The 14,954-nt window shown below is 46.8% G+C and overlaps 1 pseudogene; it reads left to right on the top strand.

The window, feature by feature from the left end:
* Window positions 1–8,830: 8,830 nt before the first annotated feature.
* LOC101048447 (store-operated calcium entry-associated regulatory factor pseudogene) lies at window positions 8,831–14,391 on the top strand (annotated as a pseudogene).
* Window positions 14,392–14,954: the final 563 nt, after the last annotated feature.

Genomic DNA, 14,954 nt, shown 5'->3' with positions numbered 1-14,954 from the left:
GTGTTTTCTGATTTGTTCTGTCATCAAAATTTCAGAAAAGGTGTTGTTCTGAGTAGCCACAATATAAGCAGAGAGCCGAGTTCCTTTTTCAGTTTGGAATATTCTTTCCCATTTTCTTTGCTTACCAGAGCTTTGTTCTTGGTTCTGACCAGGAGGGCCTGGGCATTAGCTACTCCTTAGCAGAGCAGATGTGACCATGTATGAAGCCACCAAGTGTGAAATAGTCTCCCTGATGGAAGAGACCATGCCGTGGGACTTCCTTCCACAGGACATTTTGTTATCAGCTGGCCCACCACCTTCAGTCTATTCTCAGCTTCCATCCTCCTCCTTTTCTTTCTTTTTTATTTCCTCCTCCTTTTCTTATTGCCCACAGCCAGAAATAATTCTATCTGTAAGTAACTATAGATAAAATTGTTAGGCACTAACACAGCATATGTGAATTAATTAAACCAGTCGGTATCAAGATGCCTGACTCTGTGTCAGGCACTGTGCTAGTGCTGCATAAGACAGACAGGATGTACAAGAGAAATTATTCTGACACTTCTTAAAACGGCAAGGAAGATTTTCTTCAGGGCTATTATAATATGGGAGGGAGATGGAACTCAACTCAAAATACAGCAGGGACAAATGGGGATTTATAGGGCATGAGCAGGGTGAGGGGGACCACTAAGACCCTTGATCAGGTCTGAAGGGTGGAAGAGGAGGAGGAGCTTATTTGGCCAAACTGGAGAGGGTTTCAATAACCTGGCTCAGCAAGATTATCACCCAAACTGGATTCTATCATGAGGCTCAGACAAAGCCTGCTTGAAAAGAGGGCCAGAGGAGGCTGCCTGCAGTTTGGGCAAGGCAGGAGTCCTTGTCAAGGGTCCCTGACCTCATGGAGATGTGTCAATGGGATGCAAAAGATGGGCCTGGCCCGACCTTGAAATCCCTGCTGTAACTTTGCCAGTTATGCCCTGACACCAGGTCCCGGGGTCCTCACTGTGTGGCATTTTGCTATATTTTCATGATCTCCTCTTAAGGATATCAGCCCTTCTGGAGAGCCCTATATTTCTCATGAATAACTTCTGGTAATGAGGGTAGAGGGAGAAGGTTGATTATTAAAAAAAAAAAAAAATAGAAAAAAAAAAACCCCAGCATAAACTACTACACCTGTAGATTGTCCCTCACCTAACTCTGATTCCCACTGAATCCTCCTGGGGCATCCTGATGTCTCACCTGTCACTTGAGGGCAAGCCACAGCTCTTTTTGGATCTGGAAGCCTTTAGCATCATCCTCACTTGGTCTTCCATGGGCTTCCAGGGGAAGGTTTAACATTCATTACTTGTCAGTTGCTGACTTAGTCCCCACATACTCCAGATGCCCGGAAAAAAAAAAACACCTGCATGTTTCTTCCCAAGGCTACTAACATCTGTCCCAGCCCCATCTGCTTCAGGAAGTGCCCTGTTTACTCCATGTAGCAGGATAGGAAAGAATATGTTACAGCTGGCTGTCCCTCAGTGCCAGTCCAGAGCCACACTTCATACACACCACTGGCACGTCCTCTTTGCAAAGGTGCCCAAGGTCCCTCTATGACACCTTAGTTATCTGGAGTAGGGACAGTCCACTTCTAGGAAATAATATAGGAGATACATCATTCCGCTTAACTATCTGGAAGTCATTCACATTTCAGGTAGAAAGAGTTACCTCTATTGGCCTAGAATAAAGTCATCCTGAGGGAGTAGGAGAGCTGGATGCTGCAAAGGTCAAAGGTTAGGAGGGCCCTGGGTTGAGTCCGCGTGCACACATACACACCCACCCAGCTGTAGAGGAGGGACAGAGCAGTCCTGCATTACGCTTCCTGTTTTCTTGTAGACTCAGGGAGGTGTGGTGAGAGGATGTGGAGTGATTTTATTTGTTCAGTAAACATGAGAGCGCCTGCTGTATTCCAGGGACTGTGCTGGGTGCTGCGGTCAGGAGGAGGAGGAGGACATGGTCACAAGCTATACGGGAGCAGGAGCAGGGGACAGATGGAGGGACAGACGACGAGAGGCATGGTGTGCTGGCAGAGACTGTACAGGGTGTGGTAGGAGGGGACAATTGTACTTGAAAGGCGAGGCCAAGAGGGGCTCTGCCTCTGAACAAGTATTCAATCTATGCAGTGTTTGCAAGGCAGGTAGAGACGCAAGTGGGAAGGGCCCTTGAGTGGAGGGAACAGCATGAGCAAAGTGCAGCTGTGGGGTTCGCTGTAAGTAGCTCTTCGCAGGTGGGGAGACCTTTGGGTGTGAAGGGTGGAGAACAGAGACAAAGCTAGAGAGGCCCAGGAACTTGGACATGCCAAGGAATTCAGATTTAATCACTTGGGAAACAGGGACCGGGAATCTGGCAGCTCTGAAGCTTGCTTCAAGATTCTGTCCCAGGGCACAAGCTGGCTCATCTTGAAGCCCCTATCCCCTCTTCCCACTTCCAGCACAGGGCCACTACTTTTCTAGAGCTACAAATATTTCTCAGACTCTGAGCAGGAGCCGCACCCCGATAAGGTATGCTAATGGGCCCTTCGTTTCCCTCCCCCCACATCCCAGAGATGGAGCTAAGCCACTGAAATAACAAGCTGTTTCTCCCTTTGGCTCTTTCTGAAGGCTGTGCACTGGGATATAAATGAACTGCCCCTCTAACCTTGGTCTGGGTCCACACCCAAATTTCCCTGCCACTCCCCCAGATCACTGTCTTTCTGAAATGAGGACCGTTTGCAGCTCCTCAGGTGATGGATGGTGTGGGCGGAGAGGGAGCTGCGGCCCAGGAGTCCAAGTTCCTTGGCCTGTCCCGTGGCCTTTGTATTTGCCCTTGATATTTACGAGGCTGTCAATTACCCTGATCCATTCAATGACCCAGAGTAGCAGTCACTGAACCTCACCGGGCTGCGACCTGCTTGGGAAGCCAAAGATATCATGGCCACAGGACAAGGGAATATCAATTCTGCTTTCCCACCGTGTCCCCTCTGTTAAATTTCTATCCTAGTATCATAGCAAGAATAATGCCTGGAGTGGTGATTCTCAAGCCAGGGTGATTTTGTGCCCCCAGGGGACTTCCACAATGTCTGGAGACATTTAGGGTAAATAAAACCTGGGGCTGATGCTATTGGAATATAGTGGGTAGAGGCCAGGGATGCTGCAATGCCCAGGACAGCCCCCACAACAAATAACTATCTGGTCCAAAATGTCAGTAGTGCTGAGGCTGAGAAGCCCTGACCTAGAGCACCGTGGGATACTCCTCCAGGGAGGCTTTTATAAAAATCTTTCAATGGCCTTCTGAGCAGTCTCTCTACTGCTTCTCATTCTCTTCCTTTGGAATGGCCTTCGATCCTAGTTCATCTGGCAAACTTTCATGCATACTTCAAAACCCATCTCAGGGGTCACTTTTTTTTTTTGAGGAAGGCACCCCTGGCCTTCTAGAACCTGACCATGGGAGTTAATTATTTCCTTCTCTGTCCTTCTTCTCTACTTGCACAGATTTTGAACGCAGATGCTTTTAAGCTACCAGTACTTCATTTCTATGTCTGTCTCCCCGATTCTCTTTGAAAAGAGGGATCCTCAGGTCTCAAGTCCTTGGGAGAACTGCTGAGGGAGCTTACCACATTCAGGAACCAAAGTTAAAAAAAAAATATTGGCCAGGTGCGGTGGCTCATGCCTGTAATCCTAGCACTTTGGGAGGCCAAGGAAGGCAGATTACTGGAAGTCAGGAGTTTCAAACCAGCACGGCCAACATGGCATAACCCCATCTCTACTAAAAATACAAATATTAGCTGAGTGTGGTGGCAGGTGCCTGTAATCACTCAGGAGGCTGAGGCAGGAGAATCGCTTGAACTTGAGAAGTGGAGGTTGCAGTGAGTCGAGATTGCACCATTCCACTCCAGCCTGGGCAATAGAGCAAGACTCCATCTCAAAAAAAACAAAAAAAAAAAGGTTAAAAAAATATTAAAAACATGAAAGAAATTCTTTCTCAATTGGATTACGTAACCCTCAGTCTTTTTTTTTTTTTTTTTTTTAGGCGGAGTTTCGCTCTTGTTACCCAGGCTGGAGTGCAATGGCGCAATCTCGGCTCACCTCAACCTCCACCCACCGCGCCCGGCCAACCCTCAGTCTTTCTAAACAGATTCTCTTTACTGGGTTTCCAGCTCCAAGGGCCTGACACAGTTATTACTTTACAAACATTTGTTAAATCGAGTTGATAATGAAAAGGAGAGAGGGTTTTGAAAAATGGAAATGGTCAGCAAATGGAAGAATCCCTGGAGAGCACCGAGGATTTTTTCATTACTTGTTAAGGACTTGAGGCTTGGGGTTTTGGTTTTATGACTTTTCTTGGTCAGATGGACTGTAGGTTTGGAAGGGGTGTGTGTGGCCTGAAATGATAAATGGTGCCGAGTGGCCCCTTTTTGGAAATGAATGACTCGTTTCTCTTTTTTCATGCCAAGCAGGTGCAGAGAAAGCGTTTACCCTGAAGAAATAAGCAATCCTAAATATAGGTTTGCTTAATGAGGGATGAATCTTGCTAAGTAATGAAGGCTGTGTTTTAGATTCCATCATTCCTGAAGCCCCAGCTCTCCTCCACGAGGGCTCAGCAGGGGTATGAGGTTTCAGGGGAGAAGGGGGATGATTTTCATTCCGCTTAACTATTTCTAAGCCACAGCTGAAGCGCGCTTTGCCTCTGCACCTGTTTCTGTGTTATGAACTGATTCACATGAGCGCCGCAGAGGGGAATGATGTCGGTAAAACGTGTGGCCTATTCTCCTTTGTTTTAAAGTTTGAAGTCACGTGATGGTGAGTGGAGCAAACTTTCTCCCAGTGAAAGAGGAAGCCTCAGGAACAGAGGAAAACCTTAGGAACAAAAAGCTCAATATCCTTTGCCCCAGTGGAAGCAGAGGGCTTCCTTTGGCATGCAGAGTGTGCTGGGGAAGGCTCCTACCTGCTTTTGGGAGATGATTATTAAATGCTCAGGAATTTTGCAAGCCAGTTGTTAAACTCAGCCATTATTAAAAATTAAATTATATGAGCTTCAGTGATATAAATTCTATTTTAATTTTTCTTCTTCTCCTTTTTTTTTTTTTTTTTTTTTTTCTCTGAGACAGTCTCTTTCTATTACTCAGGTTAAGTGCAGTGGTGCAATCATGGTTCACGGCAGCCTTGACCTTCCAGGCACAAGCAATCCTCCCACCTTAGCCTCTGGAGTAGCTGGGACTGCAGGCTTGCACCATCATTTCTGCCTAATGTTTGAGTTTTGATATAGACAGGGTCTCACTCTATTGCTCAGGCTGCTCTTGGAATTCCTGGGCTCAGCCTCCAAAAGTGGTGGGATTATAGGTGTGACCCACTGTGCCTGGCCTAAACTATATTTGGAAAGGGTAACAAATACTCACAGCTCATCACTTCCCCATTATTTTACTACTATGTGTAGTAGTGAATGCCCTGGAGGTTATTAACATTTCCCGTGGCTGGGTGGTTAGAGAAATTCTGTGTGTGCTACTGAGCATCTCTCCCCAGTTTTGTGTTCCAGGATGTCATTGGTAGCATCTTATAAATGGGAGTATTTACACCACAGAAATTGGCAAACATACAACTTGGGGCTTTTCTCTCCTTTCCAGAGACCCAGTTTGTAAAGCTTTACTAGTACCCCACTGTATAGACCCATGGGGGATGTGGAGGCTGGGAGGGTGCAGTGGGGAAGGGAGTCCTGAGGGCCCAGATTTGGCAGAATGATTCCTGGGAGTGGCCTTTCAAGGCGGGTGAGAGGACACCACTTTCAGTAGTCAATGTTAAAAAAGAAATGAAGAATATCTTCATGGAAACCTTTCTGGCATGGGTGACATAAACCCTTGTCTTCCTATACAGGATACACCAGGTGTAACGTAATCCTTCCTCAGAGACCTGGGACATCACTGTGAACCCCATGAGTGTGGTGAGTGGTTCGTGAAGGGGGATTCTGAGGTTTGGGGACTCAGGGAGGGCACAGTTCTGGTCACCACCAGCCTCCCAGGGCATAACACAGTGGCACACAGTAGGCACTTAGGGACCGTTTGCTGGAAGAAGGCATCATGTTGGATGTTTTATCCACATACAAAGTGGCTCTGCACTGCCTGTGGCCTTTCTTCTTCTTTTTTAGAGACAGGGTCTTTCTCTGTCACCCAGGCTGGAGTACAGTGATGTGATCAAAGCTCACTGCAACCTTGAAATCCTGGGCTCAAGCGGTCTTTCTGCCTTAGCCTCCTGAGTAGCTAGGACAACAGAGGCACACCATCATGCCTGGCTAATTAAATCTATTTTTTTTTTTTTTTTTTTTTTTTTTTTTTTTGTAGATACAAGATCTAGCTGTGTTTCCCAGGCTGAACTCCCGGTCTTGAGCAATCCTTCCGGCCCGCCCCCACAAGGGGCCAGGATTACAGATGTGAACTACCTTGCCTGGCCTGGCCTTTAAAATTTGTTTTCAAAATTTATTTTAATTAATTATGTGTATATATTTAAAGCGATGGAGTCTTGCTCTGTCATCCAGGCTAGAGTGCCGTGGTGTGGTTATAGCTAACTGCAGCCTTGAAGTCTTGGACTGAAGCAGTCTTCCCCTGCAGCCTCCGATATGTGGTCTTTGATGGGGTGCTGGGCTAAATGGCAGCAGGAATGAGAAAGGGATACATTTGAGAAAAATTTAGAGAGTAAGATAGACAGGACTTAGGTGATGGATTAGATAGGGAAGGTGAAAAGCAGAAGATGAGTATTAATTTCATGTTTTTTAAATAAAAATCTCAAACATACAGTAATGAAACTGGTGTAATTAAATCTATCACCTAAACTTAATCGTTTTTTTAAAACCATATTTGCCTCATCTTCTTTATTGAAGTATTTAGAGCAAATTATAATCATTGTGACATTTCATCTCTAACTACAATAGTACCTCCTTATCCTCTGGAAATATGTTTCAAGATGCCCAGTGGCTCTGAAACCATTGACAGTACCAAACCCTATATACACTATGTTTCTTCCTATGCAGTAATGGGGGCAGTGACAGGGAGGGGAGGGCAGTGTTTGCAGCGTGGGTATGGTGGACAAAGAGATGATTCACATCCCAGGTGGATGGAGCGGGACAGCATGCGATTTCATCATGCTACTCAGAACAGTGTGCAGTTTAAAACTCGGGAGTTGTTAACTCCTAAAATTTTCCATTTCCATTGCAGACCACCGTGCCCGTAAGCTCCATTGAAACTGAGCAAAATGAAACTTTGTTAAGCAGGGACTACTTTAATTAAGTCTCCATCTCTAACATCTCCAGTGTCACCAACAGCAGTTGATGGGATCACTTTCCCCATTATCCTCTAAGTATATTTTACAGGCTTTGTTCAAGGGTTTCTGTGTTTTAGGCTTTCCGGGTTAAGAGAAAAAAATCGAAGGAGGCTAAAGATTTTTACATTTTACATTTACAAATCTAAAAATCATTCTTGGGGCTGCGCATGGTGGCTCACTCCTGTAATCCCAGCACTTTGGGAGGCCAAGACAGGTGGATCACCTGAGGTCAGGAGTTGGAGACCAGCCTGGCCAACATGGTGAAACTCCATCTCTACTAAAAATTCAAAAATAAGCTGAAGTGGTGGCACGGGTCTGTAGTCCCAGCTACTCAGGAGGCTGAGGCAGAATTGCTTGAAACTGGGAGGTGCAGTTTGCAGTGAGCTGAGATTATGCCACTGCATTCCAACCTGGGTGACAGAGTGAGACTGTCTCAAAAAAAAAAAATTTTTTTTTTTTTAGCTCATGGACCACACAAAAACAGTTGGTGGGCTGACCTTAGCTTCCCAAGCCCTAATTTTCTGACCCCTGCCTTAACACTCGCCTGGGATAAAGTGGGAACCTTTCTTGGTTCCTTCTCCCTCCCGTCTGGCTTCCCTTACTCTCTAACAGGTTTTCTCCAGGAACACGCCTTGATAATTCACTTGCTTACAAATCTTCATCTCAGAGTCTGCTTCTGGGAAACGGGACCCACTAGACAGCCTGACTCTGCTGGACTCTTGTGCTGGAGCTTGATGGGAGGCAGCTGGGGACAGGGCTGAGACCATCCCCTCCGAGTCCCTGGCAGACCTGGGAGCTGGATCCTGCTTGCCTGCATGGAGAGTGGGTGGATGGGTGGACCTCAGTCTGCAGCCCAAGCCAGAGGTGTTGCCATCAGAGGGATGTGGAGAGAAGCCCACAGTTAGGCTTCAGTTGGGAGATCTGGTGAATTTCCTGAGGGGCTCTGTGTCTCTTAACTGCAGCAACATGAGGCCAGGAGAGGGCTGCAGCCTTCTGGGGCAGTCATGCAAGGACAGCGGTTCTCTCGCCCACACCCCCCCCCCCCCCACAGAGGGATGAACATTGGGAAGGGGAGGGAAGGTTAACACATCAGTGCTGCCCCAGGCCCCTCAACCAACTCTGAGGCCCATGAACTTGGCCTATGCTGGAGGAGGGGTGGACAGGGAGTGCTTTGAATCAAAAATGAGATTGAAGCTGTAAAACCAACAGGGCTGAGCCTTAAAAACCAGAATGAGATGGCTTTAATTAACTGAAATGACCACAAAATTATGGAATCCAACCGCGATGTCATTAAGGGAGCTGCTCCCCCATGGGAGGTGGGGGTGGGGTTGTGAGTGAGTCCAGCTGGTGGGGGGTACTGAGAAAAAGAAAGCTTCTTGTGCGCACCCCAAGGCACAATGAAGAAGGAAGAATAAAATGGCGCACCAGTGCAAAGTGGCATGCAGATTTCTCCAAACTGGGCCAGCTAGCGGCTCCAGTGACATTGTTAGAAGTTACAGAGAAGGACAGAGGGCTGCTGTGGGAAAATGGAGGTGAATGATGAAGATCTGGAGAAAACAGATGTGGGAGGAAACAGAAGCAGTCCGGGTGCGGAGCTTCTCCTCAAAGCTGCCTGAAAAATGATGCTTTCTATGGGCTCCAGGAGGAGGAGTATGATAGTGTGGTTTAGACACTTAGAGGAATTGAAATGAAGGGTGATGATCCTCAGTCATCCATCACACTGGGTGGTGAGGGACCCCTGCCTCCCTAAACCGGTTTATTAATGATCCAGGACAGAAAGCTCAACAGTGCCTTTGTTAAAGTCACAAATGATTCTGGGAGCTGGGAAGCCTTGGGAGCCATGGTGGGGAGGACTGACAAATTAATACCCAAATTAGGAGGTTGAAAATATATGGGTAGCAAAGGAGAACTTTCCCTGGGAAAAAGAAACCCCGATAGATGTTGAATGACTAACTCTTTGCCTATTTAAGAGAAGAAAATTCCCCTAGCTGAATTCAGTTCTTTAAAAAGTTTGTGTGGTTTTAAAAACTGTTACTAACTTTTTTCAAAAATTGATTTTTTCCAAAAATCAATCCACTGCTTTTTTCCCCTCCCCTAAATCAGTGTGCGTGGACACTCGCCTCGTCAAACACAGTACTGGAAAGGAGCGTTATTGACAATGACGTAGGTTCCAAGCCTTCATAAAATCATAGACTGGAACTAACCCATTTTAGATGCGAGGGGCCTTGGGGATTATGAGCTTCCATTCTTCATCGTACAGGTGAGGCACGGAGGCCGTGAGCCTGAATGGCAGTGTAGGTCCAGCGTTGTCAGGCATTCAGCTGCCTGACATCACCCCGCATCACGCCACTCCACTCCGAGCTTATTGGGAGTTCACTTTAAGGGAGGCTGTGGGGTAGTTCCTGGGGCACATGAAGAGGGGACACTGCTTGTGACACCAAATGTGTATTTTTTTCCCCACACCAATTCTGCAATGCTTGAATATCAACTGCATATCCAACAATTCAATTCCAATCTGACACTGCCTCTGGAGTGAGAGCCAGCGCCACAGGTTAGCGGCTCAGTCCTGCAATACTTCCCCTGCTTAGGAGGCCATGTACGTTTCAGAGGCCATCGGTACTTCTGTCCGACAGGCTATACATTTGGGAGTTCCCATAACTCCCTTGTCAGGTTTGTTCATTGCTACAATAGCTCACAGAACTCAGGAAAACACTACTTTCGTTTGCTGGTTTATTGTGAAGGATTTAACTCAGGAACAGCCAAATGGAAGAAACGCTTCGGGCCATTTGTGGGGGCGGGGTAACATGGCGCTTCCGTGCCCTCTCTGGGTGCACCATCCTCCCAGCACGCTGATGAGAGGTACTCACCACCCTGGAAGCTCTCCACCCTCCCAGCACCTTGATGGGAGGTGCTCATCACCCTGGAAGGTCTCCAAACCCCATTTTAATTTTTTTTTTTGAGATGCAGTCTTGCTTTGTCGCCAGGCTGGAGTGCAGTGATGCGATCTCAGCTCACTGAAACCTCTGCCTCCCTGGTTCAAGTGATTCTTCTGCCTCAGCCTTCTAAGTAGCTGGGACTACAGGCATGCACCACCACGCCCAGCTATATATATATATTTTTGTATTTTTAGTAGAGACGGGGTTTCACCATGTTGGCCAGGATGATCTGGATCTCTTGACCTTGTGATCTGCCCACCTGAGCCTCCCAAAGTGCTGAGATTACAGGCGTGAGCCACCACACCCAACCCAAACCCCATTGTTGAGAGGCTTTATGGAGGTTCATTACACAGGCATGATTGATGAAACCATTGGCAACTGGGGATTGCACTTGGTCTCTAGTCACTCCCTGGAAGCAGCGGGGGATGGGGCTGAAATTCTAACCCTCTAATCACATTTGGTTCTGCTGGCCACCAGATCCCATCCTGAAGCTCTCTAGTGTGTCCGTCCCTCCATGAGCCATCTCAGCATGCAAAAGACAGTAAATTCAAAGGGTTTTAGGAGTTCAGGACCACAAGGTGCAGGGTGAGCTGAGCTGTGTCCCAAGAGGGGATGGGAAGAGGTGAGATGATGGGTAGGGAAGGAGAAGGGGAATACTTCCTGCGGGGAGTGGCGCTGAAGCAGTGGTTGAGAAGAAGGGAAGGACTCAGTCACCCAGAAATGGAGGGAGGACATTTGTATTGGCGGGCAATGCCAGCAAGGCAGGTGTGGGGAAGGAAGAGAGGCAGGTGGTCCAGAACATCAGAGACCTGCCTGCTCTGTGGCTGGAGTGTGGGTTCTGGGAAGACGGGTAAGGGACTTGATGTTAGGGTGGTTGGTTGGGGTCTGACCATGGAGAGCCTTGAATATTAGGATATTTTCATATCCGGAGGGGGTCATTCAGGTTGTGAAAATTGTCAGAGTCAAAATGGAGTCACTTGTGTTAAAACCTTAACATTGGAGCTGCAGCAGGCCATGAAGGGAGGGTTCTCATGCACAAATGCCTGACAGTGAGGACTATCACAAAGGTTCTGCAAAAACCACAACCTTGCACAAAGGCCGCTAAAACCTTACACACACACACAAAACACTTCTGCAGGGACATTTGCCCAGCAACTGCCTATCCAATCCTGGACTGACACTACCCTTGTTCTTGATCCTTGTGGCCAAGAATAATTTTCTCAAAATGATTTATGCAACCTTCCTCATTTCCCCCTTAAAAACTCGTGTCTTTCTTTACCTCCCTGAATACACCCATGCAAATTCCCATCGCAATGTCCATTCTCAAATAAACATCCATTTTCCCTTAGAGCATCTGCCTTTTTGTGATTTGGGTTTGAAAAAGTGCTGGGTGAAGGGACCAGCTTGATGTGAGCCGAGCTGTCAGATGGCTTGTCTGGCAATGTTGTGTAGAGCCTGGAATGGTGTAGAAGAAGCTGAGCAAGGCACCCGGTGGATAGAATGATTGAAATATGCCACCCTTGGGCTGTCTTAAGCTTACCAAGACCTTCTCCTCTGAGAAGTGCTTTCTTCTACCAATAGGGCCGGTGGGATAGTCTCTGAGATGAGTTTCTGATAGTTTCTGTGAATTATAGGGCCCCTGGGCAGCTGTTTCTGTGAAGTGCAGCACAGAACAATGACCAAAGGGCTGGAGAGGGTGGGGGAGAGACAGACCTGCAGAGGGGAGCAGAGGCCAGACGCCCGGCACCGCAGCAAGGTAGGCACCCAAGACAAGGCTGCCTGGGATCCTGACCACTTCTCAGTTCTGGGTTCCAGATCCCAAGTTCACAAGGGGTCCACTGTCTTTGGCTGGGTCTGTGTTGAAACTTGCATCCTTATTTAGGATTTCTTTTGTGATGTTAGTTCCCTTAAGACAGTGGTTTTTAAAAACTTTTGGTCTCAGGGAAACTTTTACATTTTTAAAACTTGCGGTAGACTCCAAATGAATTTTGTTTTTGTGTATTATATTTATTGGTATGTCCTGAATTTAGAATTTAAAACTGAGAAATTTAAATAATATTTATTAATTTATTGAAAAATATTAATAGCCCGTTTGCAAATCTCTTTAGTGTTGAACTTCACAGAGGATGTCCAGATTCTTATCTTTGCCTCTACATACAATCTGTTGCCGTGCCATGTGGCCTCTGGAAAACTCCACTGCATCCTCATAAATGAATGAGAGTTAAAAAGGCAAATAATAAAAAAAGGCAGATCATGTTTTTTTGAAGTAAATGAAAATAGTTTTGTCCTCACACTTCAGAAACATCAACTTAGGTTCTTCTGAGATTGGTTTATGTAATTAACCAAAGCCTCTTAACTAAGACAGTGATTGATCTTAACTGAGAGTACCAGTCTCAGGAGTGTGGCTTTACTTTGCTAAGAGTCCCTAAAAAATCAGTTATTAATAAATGGATAATTTATTAATAACAAACACCATTTAGTGATTTCCTGATAGTGAGTAGATGGCAGTCACTTAATGAGCCTTAACATGGACACACACACAGAGACACACAGATACGTAAGTACATACAGACACACACACAGAGACGCAGACAAAGGCACACATAGAGACACAGACACACACAGAGACACATGCACAGGCACACAGACACACAGAGGCACGCACACAGAGATACACACAGAGACACACAAACACACAAGGTATGCACACAGTTGTACAGATATATACAGACACAGAGACACACACAGACATAGGCACACACAGACACACACAGAGACACAGACACACAGAGACAAACAGAGACATATACACAGGCACAGGCATGCACAGACACAGCCACACACTACACACAGATACACCAACACACACAGAGACACAGACACACACAGCGGCATACAGAGACATATACACAGACACAGGCATACATAGACACAGACACACACTACACACAGAGACACAGACACACACACAGATACAGACACACACAGAGACATACAGAGACATATACACAGACACAGGCATACATAGACACAGACACACACTACACACAGATACACAGACACACACAGAGACATATATACACACAGACACAGGATCACACACAGAAACATATAGGCACACACCACACACAAATACAGCAACACACACAGAGACATATGTACAGACGCATACACATACAGAGACATAGGCACACACACAGACACACACAAAGATGCACGGGTGCATAGGAGGAGAAGCTAATAAAATGTCACAACAAAATGAATATGGTCGTAATGCCTTCCTTTTTAATACATTTTTATATTTTTGAAGGACCTTCCCTTGGCTGCTGTTGGAGCTCCCAGCCTGGTGGGGCAGCCCAGCTCAGGCCGTGGGTGCCTGGTGGCTGTGTGTGGTCTTCACCAACAGCTGAGGCCACTCCTCCGCCTGTTTTTGCTTCTGCCGATTGGAGGCCCTGCCTGGGGCTGGAACCTTGCTGTGGGAACGTGAGACCGATTTAGATACTGAATGCAAACTTGAAAAAACTGGTGAGCCGTGAAGGCTATGAGTCCGCTGAAGACCAGTGCGTACTAAGAGGCTCCTGTGGTTTGGAATATAATTTAGAATTTGCAGAACGTGGCGTGCAGAACTTGGAAGAGTCTGGTAACCACCTTGCTTTACCCTCTTTCTCAATGGTCTTTGTAAGTGGTAGCATGGTCGGGTTGATTACCAACGTTTGCTCCTTGCTATCGCCTTTGTGGTGTATGAGTTGTTCCTTAGCGATGGTCAGTGTTCTGCTCTGCCGTATTCTGAGTGTCCTTCATCCTCCCACCATTATCAGAGATTTGCCAACTCAGCAGGACCTCCTTCCCAGCCTTGAAGTCTGAATTCACAGGACCACAGATTCCTGGCTGTGGTGCAACTTCTGCTTTTGGCAGTACTTTTGCAAGACAAGGATATGAAAATTCAGGTCCTGGGAACTGGAGGAATGTTAGGATATTTTTTTGGCAGCCATAGAGCATCAAGGCCCTTCTCAGGCTCATGGCACCTCCCATCCTATCCTCCATCATGTGCCATCCTATCCTCTGTTATGACCCCATCCTATCCTCCAACATGCTCCCATTTTATCCTCTGTCATGCTCCTGTCCTATCCTCTGTCATGGTCCCATCCTAGCCTCTGTTATCCTCCCATCCTATCCTCCATCATCCTCCCATCCTATCCTCCATCATCCTCCCATCCTATCCTCTGTCGTCCTCCCATCCTATCTTCCATCATTCTCCAATTTTATCCTCCATTATCTTTCCATTCTATATTCCATCATCCTCCCATCCTATCCTCTGTCGTCCTCCCATCCTATCCACTGTCATCCTCCCATCCTATCGTCCATCATCCTCCCATCTTATCCTCCATCATCCTCTCATCCTATCCTCCATCATCCTCCCATCCTATCCTCCATCATCCTCCCATCCTATCCTCCATCATTCTCCAGTTTTATCCTCCATTATCTTTCCATTCTATTTTCCATCATCATCCCATCCTATCCACTGTCATCCTCCCAGCCTATCCTCCATCATTCTCTCATCCTATCCTCCATTATTCTCCCATCCTATCCTCCATCATCCTCCCATCCTATCCTCCATCATCCTCCCATCCTATCCTCCATCATCCTCCCATCCTATCCTCCGTCATCCTCCCATCCTATCCTCCATCATCCTCCCATCCTATCCTCCATCATC

This window comes from Saimiri boliviensis, chromosome 5 (assembly GCF_048565385.1).
Source record: "Saimiri boliviensis isolate mSaiBol1 chromosome 5, mSaiBol1.pri, whole genome shotgun sequence".
NCBI lineage: Eukaryota > Metazoa > Chordata > Mammalia > Primates > Cebidae > Saimiri > Saimiri boliviensis.
Note: the sequence above shows the minus strand (reverse complement) of the source record. Positions and strands in the feature narration are given on the sequence as shown.